The sequence below is a fragment of the Melanerpes formicivorus genome, unplaced genomic scaffold (assembly GCF_026170545.1).
Source record: "Melanerpes formicivorus ecotype bairdi unplaced genomic scaffold, bMelFor1.0.p_v2 SCAF_114, whole genome shotgun sequence".
NCBI lineage: Eukaryota > Metazoa > Chordata > Aves > Piciformes > Picidae > Melanerpes > Melanerpes formicivorus.
This window is the reverse complement of record NW_027142466.1, coordinates 1474194-1491940: the sequence shown is the minus strand read 5'-3', so window position 1 is coordinate 1491940 and position 17747 is coordinate 1474194.

Below are 17747 nucleotides of genomic sequence, written 5' to 3'. Positions count from 1 at the left end.
GGAATGGGTTGTGCAGGGAGGTGGTTGGGGCCCCAGCCCTGGAGGTGTTTGCAGCCAGGCTGGCTGAGGCTGTGGCCAGGCTGATCTAGTGTGGGGTGTCCCTGCCCATGGCAGGGGGGTTGGGACTGGCTGAGCCTTGTGCTCCCTTCCAACCCTGACTGATTCTATGGTACTATGATACCTCTGCAGCAGCCACCTGCAGCACACTTGCCCAGACTCCCTGGGGCTCACAGCAGCGAGACCTTAGCCTCCCTGCTTGCCCTTTGCCTGCCTGTGGTGTGTGCAGCCCTGCAACTTCAGTGGGAGCCTTCAGAGCTGATTTCCAGGTCTTTATTTCCCCTCCTCACTCCAAGGCCTCCTCCCAGCCTGGGATCCCTCATTCCATGATGAGTTGTGCGAGGGCTTTGCTCGGTTGTTAAGGCTCCGATCGCTTTTAGTCAGGCTCTGAATGTGCCAGAGACAGGGCTGGGATCTGGGGGGGGTGAGGGGAGAAGGATTTGTTTTAGATCAAAGCAAAGTGATATTTTCCTCTGAAAAGCACCACAAAGCACCAGGAGAGCTGTGATCAATCATGGGCCCAACGGCTCCGCAGCTGTGATGGGAAGGAGCCAGAGCCAGGCAGCGAAATTCCTCCTCGGTCTCTGGCAGCTCTCAGCTGCAGTTTCACAGCCACAGGATGTCAGGGGCTGGAAGGGACCTCCAGAGCTCATCCAGGCCAACCCCTGCCAGAGCAGGAGCACCCAGGGCAGCTCACACAGGAGCACATCCAGGCAGGGTTTGAACATCTCCACGGAAGGAGACTCCACAGCCCCCCTGGGCAGCCTGCTCCAGGGCTCTGTCACCCTCACAGGGACAAAATTCCTCCTCCTGTTTCCATGGCACTTCCTCTGCCTCAGCTTCCACCACTGCCTCTTGTGCTGGCATTGGGCATCCCCCAGCAGAGCCTGGCTCCAGCCTCTGGGCATCACCCTGCACAGCTTGATCCCCAGCAATGAGGTCATCTCCTCTCCAAGGTGCAGAGCCCTCTGCTCCCTCAGGCTCTCCTCACGAGGAAGATCTTCCACTGCCTTCATCACCTTTGTGGCTTTGTGCTGGACTCTCTCTAGCAGTTCCCTGAGGTCCTTCTTGAGCTGAGGGGCCCAGAGCTGGACACAAGATTCCAGATGTGGCCTCAGCAGGGCAGAGCAGAGCAGAGGGTCAGGAGAACCTCTTTTGACCTACTGGTCACAGCCCTTCCAATGCACCCCAGGCTGCCCTTGGCCTCCCTGGCCACCAGAGCACACTGCTGCCTCATGGTTATCCTCCCATCCCCTAGGACCCCAGGTCCCTTTCTCTTTGCTCTCCAACAGCTCCATCCCCAGCCTCTCCTGGTCCCTGGGGTTGTTCTTTCCCCGGTGCCAGGCTCTCCCCTTGCCCTTGTTGGATTCCTCCCTGCCCAGCTCTCAGCCTGGCTGACTGGCAGCCGGTTAGCTGCTGTGTGTGCTGAGCCCTCCCTCCTCCCAGGCTCGTTCCTCACGTCAAAAGGGCCCTCCAGCAGGCTGTAAACTTTATGGCTTCATGGCAGAAGCCGGAGCTACACTGGGAGCCTTCTGTCAGCGCCAGCCGCGGGCTCGGCAGGGGCTCGGCAGGAGCTCGGCTGGGGCTCAGCAGTGGCTGGGCAGGGGCTCGGGAGGGGCTCAGCAGGGGCTCAGCTGGGGCCCAGGAGGGGCTGGGCAGGAGCTGGGCAGGGGCTGGACAGGGGCTGGGCAGGGGATTGGCAGGGGCTCGGCAGGGGCTCGGCTGGGGCTGGGCAGGGGCTCAGCTGGGGCTAGGCTGGGGCTGGACAGGGGATCGGCTGGGGCTCAGCTGGGGCTTGGGAGGGGCTGGGCAGGGGCTCGGGAGGGGCTGGGCAGGAGTTGGGGAGGGGCTGGGCAGGGGCTCAGCTGGGGCTGGGCTGGGGCTGGGCAGGGGCTCAGCTGGGGCTCAGCTGGGGGTCAGCTGGGGCTGGGCAGGGGCTGGGCAGGGGCTCAGCTGGGGCTGGGCTGGGGCTGGGCAGGGGCTCAGCTGGGGCTCAGCTGGGGGTCAGCTGGGGCTGGGCTGGGGCTGGGCAGGGGCTGGGCTGGGGCTCAACTGGGGCTCAGCTGGGGGTCAGCTGGGGCTGGGCAGGGGCTGGGCAGGGGCTCAGGAGGGGCTGGGCAGGGGCTCAGCTGGGGCTCAGCTGGGGCTGGGCAGGGGCTGGGCAGGGGCTCGGGAGGGGCTGGGCAGGGGCTCGGCTGGGGCTTGGCAGGGGCTCAGCTGGGGCTCAGGAGAGGCTGGGCAGCAGCTCAGCAGGGGCTCGGGAGGGGCTCGGGAGGGGTTCAGCTAGGGCTGGGCAGGGGCTCAGGAGGGGCTCAGCAGGGGCTCGGGAGGGGCTCGGGAGGGGCTCAGCTGGGGCTGGGCAGGGGATTGGGAGGGGCTTGGGAGTGGCTCGGCGGTGGTGGGGGGAAAGAAAGCAGAGAGCTGCCTGGTGTAGGAAATCTGCAGAGCTGGTGTGGAGCAAGATACTGGTCAATGATAGGTTGAACATGAGCCTGCAGTGTGCCCAGGCAGCCAGGAGGGCCAAGGGCATCCTGGCCTGCATCAGGCAGAGTGTGGCCAGCAGGAGCAGGGAGGTCATTCTGCCCCTGGACACTGCACTGCTTAGGCCACACCTTGAGTCCTGTGTCCAGTTCTGGGCTCCTCAGGTTAGGAAGGAGGTTGAGCTGCTGGAAGGTGTCCAGAGAAGGGCAAGGAGGCTGGGGAGGGGTCTGGAGCACAGCCCTGTGAGGAGAGGCTGAGGGAGCTGGGGTTGCTTAGCCTGGAGAAGAGGAGGCTCAGGGGAGACCTTCTTGCTCTCTGCAACTCCCTGAAGGGAGGTTGGAGCCAGCTGGGGGTTGGGCTCTTCTGCCAGGCAGCCAGCAGCAGAACAAGAGGACACAGTCCCAGGATGCACCAGGGGAGGTTTAGGCTGGAGGTCAGGGGGAAGTTCTACAGAGAGAGAGAGATTGGCCATTGGAATGTGCTGCCCAGGTAGGTGGTGGAGTCACCATCACTGGAGGTGTTCAGGAGGAGACTTGACAGGGTGCTTGGTGCCATGGGTTAGTTGATTAGGTGGTGTTGGATTAGTTGATAGGTTGGACTTGATGATCTTGAAGGTCTCTTCCAACCTGGTTTATTCTATTCTAGTCTAGTCTAGTCTAATCTAGTCTATTCACCTCTGAGTTGCTCTTCTGACTCTACTAACCCAAATGGTGTTAGGCAATGGGCAGCAGGAGCAGGGCAGGGATTGTGCCCCTGGGCTGGGCACTGCTGAGGCCACCCCTGGAGTGCTGCCTTCAGCTCTGGGCTCCTGGCAGCCAGCAGGAGCTGGAGAGGCTGCAGCAGGGCCAGGGAAGGGCAAGGAAGCTGGGGGAGGGTCTAGAGAAGAGGGCTTGGGAGGAGCAGCTGAGGGAGCTGGGGGTGGTGAGGCTGGAGGAGAGGAGGCTGAGGGAGACCTCCTTGCTCTCTGCAGCTCCCTGCAAGGAGGCTGGAGCCAGGTGGGGCTTGGGCTCTGCTCCCTAGTAACCAATGATAGGACAAGAAGAAACAGCCTCAAGTTCCCCCAGGGGAGGTGCAGGTTGGCCATGAGGAACAATTCCTTCTCCTTGAGGGTTGTCCAGGCCTGGCCAGGCTGCCCAGGGCAGTGGTGCAGTCCCCATCCCTGGAGGGGTTTCAAAGCCCTGGAGCTGTGGTGCTGAGGCCATGGTTTGTTGCTGAGGGACCTGTTGTGGTGCTGCCCTGGCAGCTCTTGAAGACCTCTTCCCACCAAAACCTTTTGGCCATTCTATGACTCTCTGTCTCCTGTCTGGAGCTGCAGTGTAGGTGCTGGAGTTACCCTCAGCATGTTGAATTCATAGAACCACAGAATGGTCTGGGCTGGAAGGGAGCTCCAGAGCTCACCCAGTCCAACCCCTGCACCCAGCAGGGACATCCTCCCCTGGAGCAGGCTGCCCAGAGCCCTCTCCAGCCTCACCTGCAATAGCTCCAGGGCTGGAGCCTCAACCACTTCCCTGAGCAACCTGCTGCAGCCTTCCAGCAGCCTCCTGCTGCAGAACTTGTTCCTCACATCCAATCTCAGCCTTCCCTTCTGCAGTTTGGAGACCTTTCCCCCTGTGATTGTGCCTGAGCTGCCAGCAGGTTCTGGTTTTCCTCCTCAGAGAAGTTTTCAGCATGGATTTTTTTCGGCATGGGCTCTCCAGCAGGACCTGCCTGGGCTAGAGAACTCTTGGAGCTTGTCAAAGCAAGAGCATGCTGCTGATTTTGGCCCAGACTGGATGCCTTGTGTTTCAACCAGGCCTTCCTTGCCCTGGAGACCGACCAGCTCCCAGCAAAGCAACTTGCAGACGCAAAGCTGCTGATGTGCTGAACCCCTCAGCTCCTCTGCTGCTTTCTGCTAAGCTTTCTCACAGAAGGAAGCTGCAGAGCTCAGTTCCTGCTGCCCTGCTCACGAGTCATCCACTGCTGCTCCAGCACCTCGTGGCAGAGCTCAGGTGGTGAAGTGCTGCTGTCCTGAAGCACTCCAGAACCGGAGTGAATAACTCAACCAACACCCCCAGGCCCTTTCCCACTGGGCAATTTCCAGCCCCTCTGCCCCTAGCCTGGAGCCTTCACAGGGGCACAGATGTTGGGGGTTGGAAGGGACCTCCAAAGGTCATCCAGTCCAAGCCCCCTGCCAGAGCAGGAGCATGGAATCCAGCCCAGGTCACACAGGAACACATCCAGGAGGGTTTGAATGTCCCCAGAGCAGGAGACTCCACAACCCCTCAGGGAAGCCTGCTCCAGGGCTCTGTGGAGATGGTGAGGAGGGGCTGGCAGGGGGAGAGTTTGGTGTTTCTCTGAGCTGGCAGTGCCCCATCCTATGCCAGCAGAGGCAGGGCAGCCCTCTCCTTCCCTCTGACAGAGGATTTCCCTCTCTCTTTCTACATCTGGCTCCTTCATCCCCCCACCCCTGGGGGCTCAGCAGTTCTCTACCACCTTTTTATGCATCCTGACAAAGCCATCAGCAAAATCCACTTCCCTTTTTCTTGTGGGGTGGCTCCTGGAGACCCCCAAACCCAGGAGGAAGCACAGGACAAACCTCAGCTGTGTGCAGCCTGCCTGCTTTGATGTTGCCCCTTTACCGTCGGCCATGGCCTCATCCCTGTTCTGTGCCCACCCAGGGGTGAAGAAATGATCCTGGCAGGGCCAAAGCAGCTGCAATTAAACCCGAGGATGAGTTTGGCTTCTCACATTTCCCTTTATTCCCCATCAGGCAGCCCAGGACCAGAGCAATTAAAGCTGTCCCGGGTAGGAGGTGGCTTTAATCTCGCCTCAAGAGCCAGGCAGGCCGTGGGGCTCCTGTTTTCCCACCACCTGCCTTGCTCCTCCTGCCCTCTTGCCTTCATTAGTGTGAGGCAGGAAAGGAAATGCCAGCCTGGGTCACTCCAGCAGCTGGGTGGGGAGGGGCTGGGTTTGAAGAGCCAGAAGTAAATAGCAGTGACCCAGCAGCAATTACTGCAGCCTTGTTTATGCCGGCGCTGAGCGCTGGAGCTGCCGACCTGCTAAACTGCTGCAGCCTGGGAACCTGCTCTGAGGCAGATGAAAACCTTCCCAGCCTTTGAAGTGGGAGTTTGGGGGAGTTTAAAGGTGGTTGTTTCCTCCCTGCTGCTGCTTTGGTGTCTCTCTTTTGCGGCATCCCACGTAGCTTGCGTGGGGGGAAAGGGCTGCTGGGGAAAGAGTAGAACAGGATAGGGTAGGGTAGGATGGGATAAGATAGGATGGGATAGGATAGGATAGGATAGGATGGGATAGGATGGGATAGGATGGGATGGGATAGGATAGGATGGGATAGGGTAGAATAGAATAGAATAGAATAGAATAGAATAGAATAGAATAGAATAGAATAGAATAGAATAGAATAGAATAGAATAGAATAGAATAGAATAGAATAGAATTAACCAGGTTGGAAGAGACCTCAGAGCTCATCCAGTCCAACCTCTCACCCAGCACCATCTGAGAAACTCGACCATGGCACCAAGGGCCTCATCCAGGCTCTTCCTAAACACCTCCAGGCACAGGGACTCCACCACCTCCCTGGGCAGCACATCCCAAGGGCCAATTCCTCTTGCTGGGAAGAACTTTCTCCTCACCTCCAGCCTCAACCTCCCCTGGCACAGCTTGAGACTGTGTCCTCTTGTTCTGCTGCTGGCTGCCTGCCTGGCAGAAGAGCCCAACCCCCACCTGGATCCAACCTCCCTTCAGGCAGTTGCAGAGAGCAAGAAGGTCTCCCCTGAGCCTCCTCTTCTCCAGGCTAAGCAACCCCAGCTCCCTCAGCCTCTCCTCACAGGGCTGTGCTCCAGACCCCTCCCCAGCCTCCTTGCCCTTCTCTGCACACCTTCAAGTCTCTCAATCTCCTTCTTGACCTCAGGAGCCCAGAGCTGGACACAGGACTCCAGGGGTGGCCTCAGCAGTGCTGAGCACAGGGCACAAGGACTTCCCTGCTCCTGCTGGCCACACTCTGCCTGCTGCAGGCCAGGATGCCCTTGGCCTTCTTGGCCCCCTGGGCACACTGCTGGCTCCTCTTCAGCTGCTCTCCACCACTCCCCCCAGGTCCCTCTCTTCCTGGCTGCTCTCAGCCACTCTGCCCCCAGCCTGTAGCTCTGCCTGGGGTTGCTGTGGCCAAAGTGCAGCCCCTGGCACTTGGACTTGTTGAATGCCATCCTGTTGGCCTCTGCCCATCTGTGCAGCCTGGCCAGGTCCCTCTGCAGAGCTCTCCTAGCCATCTAACAGCTCAACTCCTGCCCCCAGCTTGCTGTCATCTGCAAATTTGCTGCTGATGGACTCCATCCCCTCCTCCAGATTATCAATCAAGATATTGCTCAGGCTGGGGCCCAGCACTGATCCCTGGGGGACACCAGTAGCGACTGCTTGGGGAAAGGGCTGCTTTGTGGATGGAGGAGCAGGTTGTGGATGCAGGAGTAGCTTGTGGATGGGGGAGCAGGTTGTGGATGCAGGAGCAGGTTGTGGATGCAGGAGCAGGTTGTGGATGCAGGAGCAGGTTGTGGATGCAGGAGCAGGTTGTGGATGGGGGAGCAGGTTGTGGATGAAGGAGCAGGTTGTGGGTGCAGGAGCAGGTTGTGGATGGGGGAGCAGGTTGTGGATGGAGGAGCAGGTTGTGGGTGCAGGAGCAGGTTGTGGGTGCAGGAGCAGGTTGTGGATGGAGGAGCAGGTTGTGGATGCAGGAGCAGGTTGTGGGTGGAGGAGCAGGTTGTGGATCGAGGAGCAGGTTGTGGGTGCAGGAGCAGGTTGTGGGTGCAGGAGCAGGTTGTGGGTGCAGGAGCAGGTTGTGGATGCAGGAGCAGGTTGTGGGTGCAGGAGCAGGTTGTGGATGGGGGAGCAGGTTGTGGATGGGGGAGCAGGTTGTGGATGCAGGAGCAGGTTGTGGGTGCAGGAGCAGGTTGTGGATGGAGGAGCAGGTTGTGAATGCAGGAGCAGGTTGTGGATGCAGGAGCAGGTTGTGGATGGGGGAGCAGGTTGTGGATGGGGGAGCAGGTTGTGGATGAAGGAGCAGGTTGTGGGTGCAGGAGCAGGTTGTGGATGGGGGAGCAGGTTGTGGATGGAGGAGCAGGTTGTGGGTGCAGGAGCAGGTTGTGGGTGCAGGAGCAGGTTGTGGGTGCAGGAGCAGGTTGTGGATGGGGGAGCAGGTTGTGGGTGGAGGAGCAGGTTGTGGATCGAGGAGCAGGTTGTGGGTGCAGGAGCAGGTTGTGGATGCAGGAGCAGGTTGTGGGTGCAGGAGCAGGTTGTGGATGGGGGAGCAGGTTGTGGATGCAGGAGCAGGTTGTGGGTGCAGGAGCAGGTTGTGGGTGCAGGAGCAGGTTGTGGATGCAGGAGCAGGTTGTGGATGGGGGAGCAGGTTGTGGGTGCAGGAGCAGGTTGTGGATGCAGGAGCAGGTTGTGGGTGCAGGAGCAGGTTGTGGATGAAGGAGCAGGTTGTGGGTGCAGGAGCAGGTTGTGGATGGGGGAGCAGGTTGTGGGTGCAGGAGCAGGTTGTGGGTGGAGGAGCAGGTTGTGGGTGGAGGAGCAGGTTGTGGATCGAGGAGCAGGTTGTGGGTGCAGGAGCAGGTTGTGGATGCAGGAGCAGGTTGTGGGTGCAGGAGCAGGTTGTGGATGGGGGAGCAAGTTGTGGATGCAGGAGCAGGTTGTGGGTGCAGGAGCAGGTTGTGGGTGCAGGAGCAGGTTGTGGATGCAGGAGCAGGTTGTGGGTGCAGGAGCAGGTTGTGGATGGAGGAGCAGGTTGTGGATGCAGGAGCAGGTTGTGGATGGAGGAGCAGGTTGTGGGTGCAGGAGCAGGTTGTGGATGGAGGAGCAGGTTGTGGATGCAGGAGCAGGTTGTGGATGCGGGAGCAGGTTGTGGGTGCAGGAGCAGGTTGTGGGTGCAGGAGCAGGTTGTGGATGGAGGAGCAGGTTGTGGATGGAGGAGCAGGTTGTGGGTGGAGGAGCAGGTTGTGGGTGCAGGAGCAGGTTGTGGGTGCAGGAGCAGGTTGTGGATGCAGGAGCAGGTTGTGGATGGAGGAGCAGGTTGTGGGTGCAGGAGCAGGTTGTGGATGCAGGAGCAGGTTGTGGGTGCAGGAGCAGGTTGTGTATGGGGGAGCAGGTTGTGGGTGCAGGAGCAGGTTGTGGATGGAGGAGCAGGTTGTGGATGAAGGAGCAGGTTGTGGATGAAGGAGCAGGTTGTGGGTGCAGGAGCAGGTTGTGGGTGCAGGAGCAGGTTGTGGGTGGAGGAGCAGGTTGTGGATGGAGGAGCAGGTTGTGGATGCAGGAGCAGGTTGTCTCTGCCTGCTGTGATTCCTTCCACTGAGGGAGCAGGAGGTGGATCTCTGGGAAGACAATGAAGTGGAATTGATCTGGATTTAAGCACCTTTTTAATGCTCAAATGCATGAATTATCTCCTCCCTGAACCAGGGGACTGCAAATATCAGTGAGCATGTGCCCAGCCCCACCTCAGCTCTCCCTGGGAAAGGGCAGAGCCAGAACAGCCCCTGCAGGGATGGAGGCAGGGATGGAGGCAGGGATGGAGGTCTGGAGGTCAGCTGGGAATGGTGAGGGCTGCAGCACAGTGCCTGGACCAGGAGATGTGGACACCACGAGGGGCAGCAGTGCCCATCCTCTCCTGCTCCCAGGCTATCCTCAGCAGCTCTCTGCCAGCCCTGGTTGATATCTAAGGCTGGGGAGATGCCCTGAAAAAGTCACTCTTTGCTCCAGGGGCTGTGGGGAGCTGGCTGAGCAGGGGACTTTGGTGTCTTCTGTGAGCTCTGTGGGTTGACACTGCAGCCTCAGCAGTGGCACTGCAAGGAAAGCTCCTCCCCAGAGCCAGGGAGGCTCCTTCCCAAGAGGGAATCACACAGAATCCCAACGTGGTGGAAGGGACCTCTGGAGCTCACCCAGCCCTGGAGCAGGGCACCCCCAGCAGCTTGCCCAGGGGCACAGTGCCCAGGGGGGGTTGGAAGCTCTCCACACCAGGACACTCCACAACCTCTCTGGGCAGCCTGCTCCAGGCCTCCAGCACCCTCCCAACAAACAACTTTCTCCTCCTCTTCCCCTCCAACCTCCTGGCCTCCACTCTCTGCCCACTGCCCCTTGGCCTGGCCCTGGCCACCACTCAGCAGAGCCTGGCCCCAGCCTCTTGCCCCCCAGGGGCCCTTCAGCTCTTGCTGAGCATTGCTGAGCATTGCTCTGGGGCTGCTCTTCTGCAGGCTCTCAGCCCCAGGGCTCTCAGCCTTTGCTCCTGCCAGAGCTGCTCCAGGCCCCTCAGAACACTCAGAGTCTCTCCAGCCCTTCCCTGTCCCTCTGGAAGCTGGGAGCCCAGAGCTGGCTGCAGGACTGCAGTTGCTGCTAGCACTCAGTGCTCACAGGAGTTAATCTGAGCTCATTACCATCCTGCTGGGGCCATGCTCGTTGCTTCCCCTCCATCCTGCCTCTGGCTTTTTACCTGCCTGGGGATTATTTCTGCCTCTCTCCTCAGCCATCTTCTCACAGACAGAGGCAGTGCCTCTCTGGTGGAGTTTCCTCCTCCTCCCCCCGCGGGCATTGTGTCACCGTTGTCACCTGGGTGCTCATCCCTGTCTCTTCTCATGCATGGTGCTGCAAACCAGGCTGCTGCTTTATCAGCCCTGAGCAGAGCCTGGGGATTGCTTCTACAGCTCCTCCGTGGCTGTGTGCGAGGATAAAGCACAGGGGGAGAAACACTTCAGCGACTTCCAGCTTGCAGAGGAGGTGCTGGGGAGATTACAGAGGCACAGCACCGGGCAGGAGCCCCTGGGGCACACACAGAGCTCTGCTCTCCCCTGCAGCCACTGCTCACAGCTGAGTTTGCCTCCTGAGCACTCCTTGGACTGGAGCTGAGCAGGTCCTGCTCTAGCAGCACCCAGCAGTGCTCTGCAGATGCTCTTCCCCCCCTTCACCCATGGTGGCAATTCACACACTGAAGAGTTGCCAGGCCAAACTGCTGCAGCAGCCAGGCCAAACCCAGCCAGACTAAACCCAGCCAGGATAAACCCAGCCAGGCCAAACCCAGCCAGACTAAACCCAGCCAGGATAAACCCAGCCAGGCCAAACCAAGACAGATTAAACCCAGCCAGGATAAACCCAGCCAGGATAAACCCAGCCAGGCCAAACCCAGCCAGACTAAACCCAGCCAGGTCAAACCCAGCCAGGCTAAACCAAGACAGATTAAACCCAGCCAGGCCAAACCAAAATAGACTAAACCCAGCCAGGCCAAACCAAAACAGATTAAACCCAGCCAGACTAAACCCAGCCAGGCTAAACCCAGCCAGGCTAAACCCAGCCAGGCCAAACCAAAACAGATTAAACCCAGCCAGGACAAACCCAGCCAGGCTAAACCCAGCAAGACTAAACCCATCCAGGCCAAACTAAGACAGATTAAACCCAGCCAGGCCAAACCAAGACAGACTAAACCCAGCCAGGCCAAATCCAGACAGACTAAACCCAGCCAGGCTAAACCCAGCCAGACTAAACCCAGCCAGGACAAACCCAGCCAGGTCAAACCCAGCCAGACTAAACCCAGCCAGGACAAACCCAGCCAGGACAAACCTAGCCAGACTAAGCCCAGCCAGGCCAAACCAAGACAGACTAAACCCAGCCAGGCCAAACCCAGCCAGGCCAAACCCAGCCAGACTAAACCCAGCCAGACTAAACCCAGCCAGGCCAAACCCAGCCAGGTCAAACTCAGCCCAGCCAAACCCAGCCAGGCTAAACCCAGCCAGACTAAACCCAGCCAGGCCAAACCCAGCCAGGTCAAACCCAGAGAGGCCAAACCCAGCCAGGCCCCCTCATGTGTTGTCAGAGCCATGTTCAGGCTCCAGCAAGTGCAGGTGGAATTGATTTCCACCCCAGAGATTTCACAGCTTGCCCTCAGAGCTTTGCTGCTTCATTGCTGATCAGAGGGCAGCAGGAGAGTCAGAGCCAGCATCTGCCATGTGCCAGGGACAGACCTGAGAGCCAAGCTGAGATGTGGGCTGAGAACCTCCCCTGTGGGGCCAGGCTGGGAGAGTTGGGGCTGTTCAGCCTGGGGAAGAGAAGGCTCCAGGGAGACCTCAGAGCAGCCTTGCAGTAGCTGAAGGGCTCCAGGAGAGCTGGGGAGGCACTTTGGACAAGGGCTGGGAGTGCCAGGCTGAGGAACAATGGCTTTGAGCTGGGAGAGAGGAGACTGAGAGTGGAGATGAGGAAGGAATTCATGGCAGTGAGGGTGGGGAGACTCTGGCACAGGCTGCCCAGGGAGGCTGTGGCTGTCCCCTGCCTGGAGGTGTTCGAGGCCAGGCTGGATGATGCAACTTGTGCTGGTTGGAGGTGTCCCTGCCCACGGCAGGGGGCTGGAGCTGGATGAGCTTTGAGGTCCCTTCCAACCCAACCCATTCTATGCTGGTCCCTCTCCTGTGCTTGCTCAGCCTTTGGCAGCTGTCTCAAAGCGTTTGCAGCACATGCAGCAGGTGACAGGATGAGAGGAGATGGCCTCAAGCTGTGCCAGAGGAGGTTCAGGTTGCATATGCAGGAAAAGTTCCTCCCAGCAAAGGTTCTCAGGCACTGTCCCAGGCTGCCCAAGGGGGTGGTGGAGTCCCCATGCCTGGAGGGGTTTAAAAGACACAGAGCTGTGCTGAGGGAAGTGGTTCAATGGCAGTGGCTCAGCAGCAGTGCTGGGGTTGTGAGCTCTGGGTGGGAGGTTGGACTTGATGAGCTCAGAGGTCTCCTCCAGCCTCTGGTTCTAGGATTCTAAGCTGTTGTGTGGTCTCCCTCCAGCTAGGTAGCACACAGGAGGGATTAGCAGTTCCCAGCACTTAGCTCCTGCCAGCCAGGCTGTGCAGACATCTGAGAAGAACCCTGGGGAGGTGGAAATCAGCTGTGCAGGGAGCAGGAGGAGTGCTGTGCATGCCCAGGGCTTCAAAGCCACCTTTGCCTCTTAGATCTGAGGCAGAGCAGTGGGAGCTGTGGGTTGGTTTGGGTGTTTCTGGTCAGCTGCTCCTCTCTGCCTGCTTCCAGCACTCCTCCTCATGATACCCTGGAGTTTAACCTCTCCGAGCCTGGGGAGCAAAGGCAGCGCTGCCTCTGCTCAGGGAGCTCCTGTGCCCTCAGTGGTAGCACAGTGAATCATTTCTGAGCACCCCAAAGGCTGAGATGTGTCTGCAGCAACCAGAGAAGGCTGCAGGGAGGAGCAGCTCATCAGAAAACCTGGGCTGGGGTAGGGGAAGCTCATAAAATAATCTGAGCTGGGTGGAGAAAATCAGAGCCCAGGCTGGAGAGGAGAAGGCTCCCAGGAGACCTTCTGGTGGCCTTCCAGGATCGGCAGGGGGCTGCAAGAAAGCTGGGGAGGGAATTCTGAGGGTGTGAGGGAGGGATAGGAGTGGGGGGGATGGAGCAGAAGTGGGGAGATTGAGATTGGCTGTGAGGAAGAAGTTGTTGGCCAGGAGGGTGGTGAGAGCCTGGCCCAGGCTGCCCAGGGAGGTGGTGGAAGCCTCCTGCCTGGAGGTGTTTGCAGCCAGGCTGGAGGTGGCTGTGAGCAACCTGCTGTGGTGTGAGGTGTCCCTGCCCATGGCAGGGGGTTGGAGCTGGCTGAGCCTTGAGGTCCTTTCCAACCCTGACAGTTCTGTGGTTTCCTGCCAGTAATTCATTGTTGTGGAGCTCCAGAGAGGGCAAAGGATGGGAAGTGCAGAAGCCTCCTCCCCATCACCTTAGAGATGAACTAAAAGGAGCTGGAGAAGGATTCATCCTCTTCCCAAAGTGTCTTCTGTGCAGCAGAGTTCCTCAGTTCCCTTGCAGTGTCATCTCCCCTGCCGGCAGTGGAGCAGGACACAGCTCTGTGCAGGCAGGAGGGAGGCAGAGGAGGATCAGGAGGGAAGTGGCACGAAGACAATTGGCTCATAGCAGGGAGGAAGATGGACTGTGACAAGGAGAGATGGAATGAGGCTGTTGCCAGCAAAAGTCAGCGAGCCAGGATGGAGGGGGGAGCCTGGGAGGCAGTGAGCATGAAATTCTCCTCATGGATTTTAGTGTGGAAATGGCAGAAGAGCAGAGGAGGGAGGAGGCTGTGAAGGGCTACAGAGATGCTGCTGAGGGGACTGGAGCAGCTGTGGCAGGAGCAAAGGCTGAGAGGCCTGGGGCTGAGAGCCTGCAGAAGAGCAGCCCCAGAGCAATGCTCAGCAATGCTCAGCAAGAGCTGAAGGGCCCCTGGGGGGCAAGAGGCTGGGGCCAGGCTCTGCTGAGTGGTGGCCAGGGCCAGGCCAAGGGGCAGTGGGCAGAGAGTGGAGGCAGGAGGTTGGAGGGGAAGAGGAGGAGAAAGTTGTTTGTTGGGAGGGTGCTGGAGGCCTGGAGCAGGCTGCCCAGAGAGGTTGTGGAGTGTCCTGGTGTGGAGAGCTTCCAAACCCCCCTGGGCACTGTGCCCCTGGGCAAGCTGCTGGGGGTGCCCTCCTAGAGCAGGCAGGGTTTGCCTTGGGGGTGCTGGGAGAGGAGAAGCTCAGCAGGAGCCAGCAGGGAGCACTTGCAGCCCAGAGAGCCAAGCAGAGCCTGGGCTGCAGCAGGAGAAGTGTGGCCAGCAGGGCCAGGGAGGGGATTCTGCCCCTCTGCTCCACTCTGCTGAGACCACAGCTGCAGCTCTGGGGCCAGCTCTGGAGCCTCTGTGCCAGGAAGGCTCTGGAGGGGCTGGAAGGTGTCCAGAGCAGGGCCAGGAGGAGGAGCAGAGGGCTGGAGCTGCTCTGCTCTGCAGACAGCCTGAGAGAGTTGGGCTTGTGCAGGCTGCAGAGGAGAAGGCTCCCAGGAGACCTTCTGGTGGCCTTCCAGGATCTGCAGGGGGCTGCAAGCAAGCTGGGGAGGGACTTTGGGAGGGGGTGAGGGAGGGATAGGACTGGGGGGGATGGAGCAGAAGTGGGGAGCTTGAGATTGGCTGTGAGGAAGAAGTTTTTGGCCAGGAGGGTGGTGAGAGCCTGGCCCAGGCTGCCCAGGGAGGTGGTGGAAGCCTCCTGGCTGGAGGTGTTTGCAGCCAGGCTGGAGGTGGCTGTGAGCAACCTGCTGTGGTGTGAGGTGTCCCTGCCCATGGCAGGGGGGTTGGGGCTGGCTGAGCCTTGAGGTCCCTTCCAACCCAAGCCCCTGAGTGGTTCTCTGCTGAGCTGCTCCTCCTGGCTGCTGGTGCCAATGCTGATGAGCTCTGCCAGCCCGGGCAGGCCGGCGGCTCGGGCGCGTTGGGCTGCGTGATCAGATGAATTCTCTCGCCGCTCACTCAGGGCTCTGTCTGCAGGCTACAGCTTTATTGACTCACCACTAATTTTCCTGTCAGGGTAATTCTCCCAATCAAGATTTAAAACAAACTGGGAGGGCACTGAAGTGCTGGCAATTCACATCCTAATGCTTTTTGATTTGATTAAGATACCTCCGAGCGTGAGGCTTGGGTTTAGTGGGGAATGGATCAAGGGGAGGGGGGAGGCAGGGAGGAGAAGGGGGGGTTGGGGATTGTGCTTGGATCAAGCTTAGGATCTTTTGTTTCTTTCCCCTTGGATCAAGCTTAGGATTGTTTTTCTCCTCTTATATCAAATTTGGGGTCCCTTCCTCCTCTTGTACCAAGCTTAGAGTCTTTCATTTTCCTCTTGCATCAAGCTCAGGGTCTCGGTTTCCCCTCTTGGATCAAGCTCAGGGTCTTGGTTTCCCCTCTTGGAGCAAGCTCAGGGCCTTACTTTCCCCTCTTATATCAAGCTCAGGATCTTTTTTCCTCTTGTATCAAGCTCAGGATCATTTTATCCCCTCTTGTATCAAGCTCAGGATCTTTTTTCCTCTTGTATCAAGCTCAGGATCCTTTTATCCCCTCTTGTATCAAGCTCAGGATCTTTTTCCCCCTCTTGTATCAAGCTCAGGATTCTTTTTTCCCCCTCTTGTATCAAGCTCAGGATCTTTTTCCCCCTCTTGTATCAAGCTCAGGATCCTTTTTCCCCCTCTTGTATCAAGCTCAGGATCCTTTTTCCCCCTCTTGTATCAAGCTCAGGATCCTTTTTTCCCCCTCTTGTACCAAGCTCAGGATCCTTTTTTCCCCCTCTTGTACCAAGCTCAGGATCCTTTTTCCCCCTCTTGTATCAAGCTCAGGATCCTTTTTCCCCCTCTTGTATCAAGCTCAGGATCCTTTTTTCCCTTCTTGTATCAAGCTCAGGATCCTTTTTTCCCCTCTTGTACCAAGCTCAGGATCCTTTTTTCCCCTCTTGTACCAAGCTCAGGATCCTTTTTTTCCCCCTCTTGTACCAAGCTCAGGATCCTTTTTCCTCCTCTTGTACCAAGCTCAGGATCCTTTTTCCCCCTCTTGTATCAACCTTACGATCTTTTTTTTCCCCCTCTTGTATCAAGCTCAGGATCTTTTTCCCCCTCTTGTACCAAGCTCAGGATGTTTTTTCCCCTCTTGTATCAACCTCAGGATCCTTTTTTTCCCCCTCTTGTATCAAGCTCAGGATCTTCTTTTCCTCTTGGATTAAGCTTAAGATCCTTTTTTTCCCCCCACTTGTACCAAGCCCAGGTTCTTTTCTCCCCCTCTTGTCTGCAGCTTGCCTCTCAAAGCTCCTTCTGGAGGGCTGAGGCTGTGTGTGGAGAGCGCAATCCTTTCTTCCACGCCGGCTGCTGCCGCTCCGCCTTTGCTCGCAGGGGAAACTTCCTAAATAGAAGCAAATCTCCAGAACCCAAAAGAAGAGGGAGGCAAGAAAACCAGGCCAGAAGGGAGAGGAAATGGCAGCTTCCCTCTGCAGGGAGCGGCAGGAGGCTGCTGCCTGCAATTTCCCTCAATTTCTGGCCGTGAAATGCCAGCCCTCTTCATTTCCTAAGTGCTGCTTTGCCGGCTGACCTGTGTATTTTGCAAGCTGATGGGGTCACCACCTCCCTCCTCTCAACCTGTTGAACCAAGAGAGCTGCCCCAGCTGCTATTTAGCTGCAGGATGATTTTCAAAGCTCCAGGTAGCTGTTACTAATAAAGGCAGCATGCTCCTGGCAGGCTTACATGGGGAGAGGGAGGGGAGAGGGGGGAGGGTGGTTTGCTTTCCCCCCACCTCCCCCCTCTCTTTTCCTCTCTTTTGGAAATGGAAAGCTCCAGCTGGCTCCTACCTGACCAAGAGAGGCTTTTTCCTGCCTGTCTCTGTCCCTCAAAGCTCAGCAAAGCTCTGCCTTCAGCAGCTGTGGACCCTCCTTGGGGTTTTGACCCTTCCAACTCGAGCCCCTCCATGAGTCTGACTCTATGATGTAGTGACTCTGTGATTCCATGGTTCCATGACTCCATGATTGAATGATTCTGTGATTCCATGGTTCTGATCCCCTGATTCTATGCTTCTATGACTCCATGACTCCACAATTCCATGACTCTATGATTCCCTGTATCTATGACTCCATGATTCCAGGACCCCATGATACCATGATCCCCTGACACTGTGATTGATTCCATAACTCCATGATCCCATGACTTCATAATTCCATGACTCCAGCACCCTATGATACTATGATTCCATGATCCCATGACTCTGTGATTGACTCCCTGACTCCATAATTCCATGACTCCATAATTCCATGATTCCAGGACCCTATGATACTATGATACCATGATTCCATGACTCTATGATTCCCTGAATCCATGATTCCAGGACCCTATGATACAATGATACCATGAACCCTTGACTCTGTGATTGATTCCCTGACTCCATGATTCCGTGACTCCATGACTCCAGGACCCTATGATACCATGATTCCATGACTCTGTGATTCCCTGAATCTATGACTCCATGATTCCATGACTTCATAATTCCATGACTCCATGATTCCATGACTCCATGATTCCAGGACCCTATGATACTATGATTCCATGACTCCATAATTCCATGATTCTCTGAATCTATGACTCCATGACTCCATGATCCCCTGAATCTATGACTCCATGATTCCATGACTCCATAATTCCATGACTCCATAATTCCCTGAATCTATGACTCCATGACTCCATGATCCCCTGAATCTATGACTCCATGATTCCATGACTCCATAATTCCATGACTCCATGATCCCCTGAATCTATGACTCCATGATTCCATGACTCCATAATTCCATGACTCCATAATTCCCTGAATCTATGACTCCATGACTCCATGATCCCCTGAATCTATGACTCCATGATTCCATGACTCCATAATTCCATGACCCTATGATTCCATGAC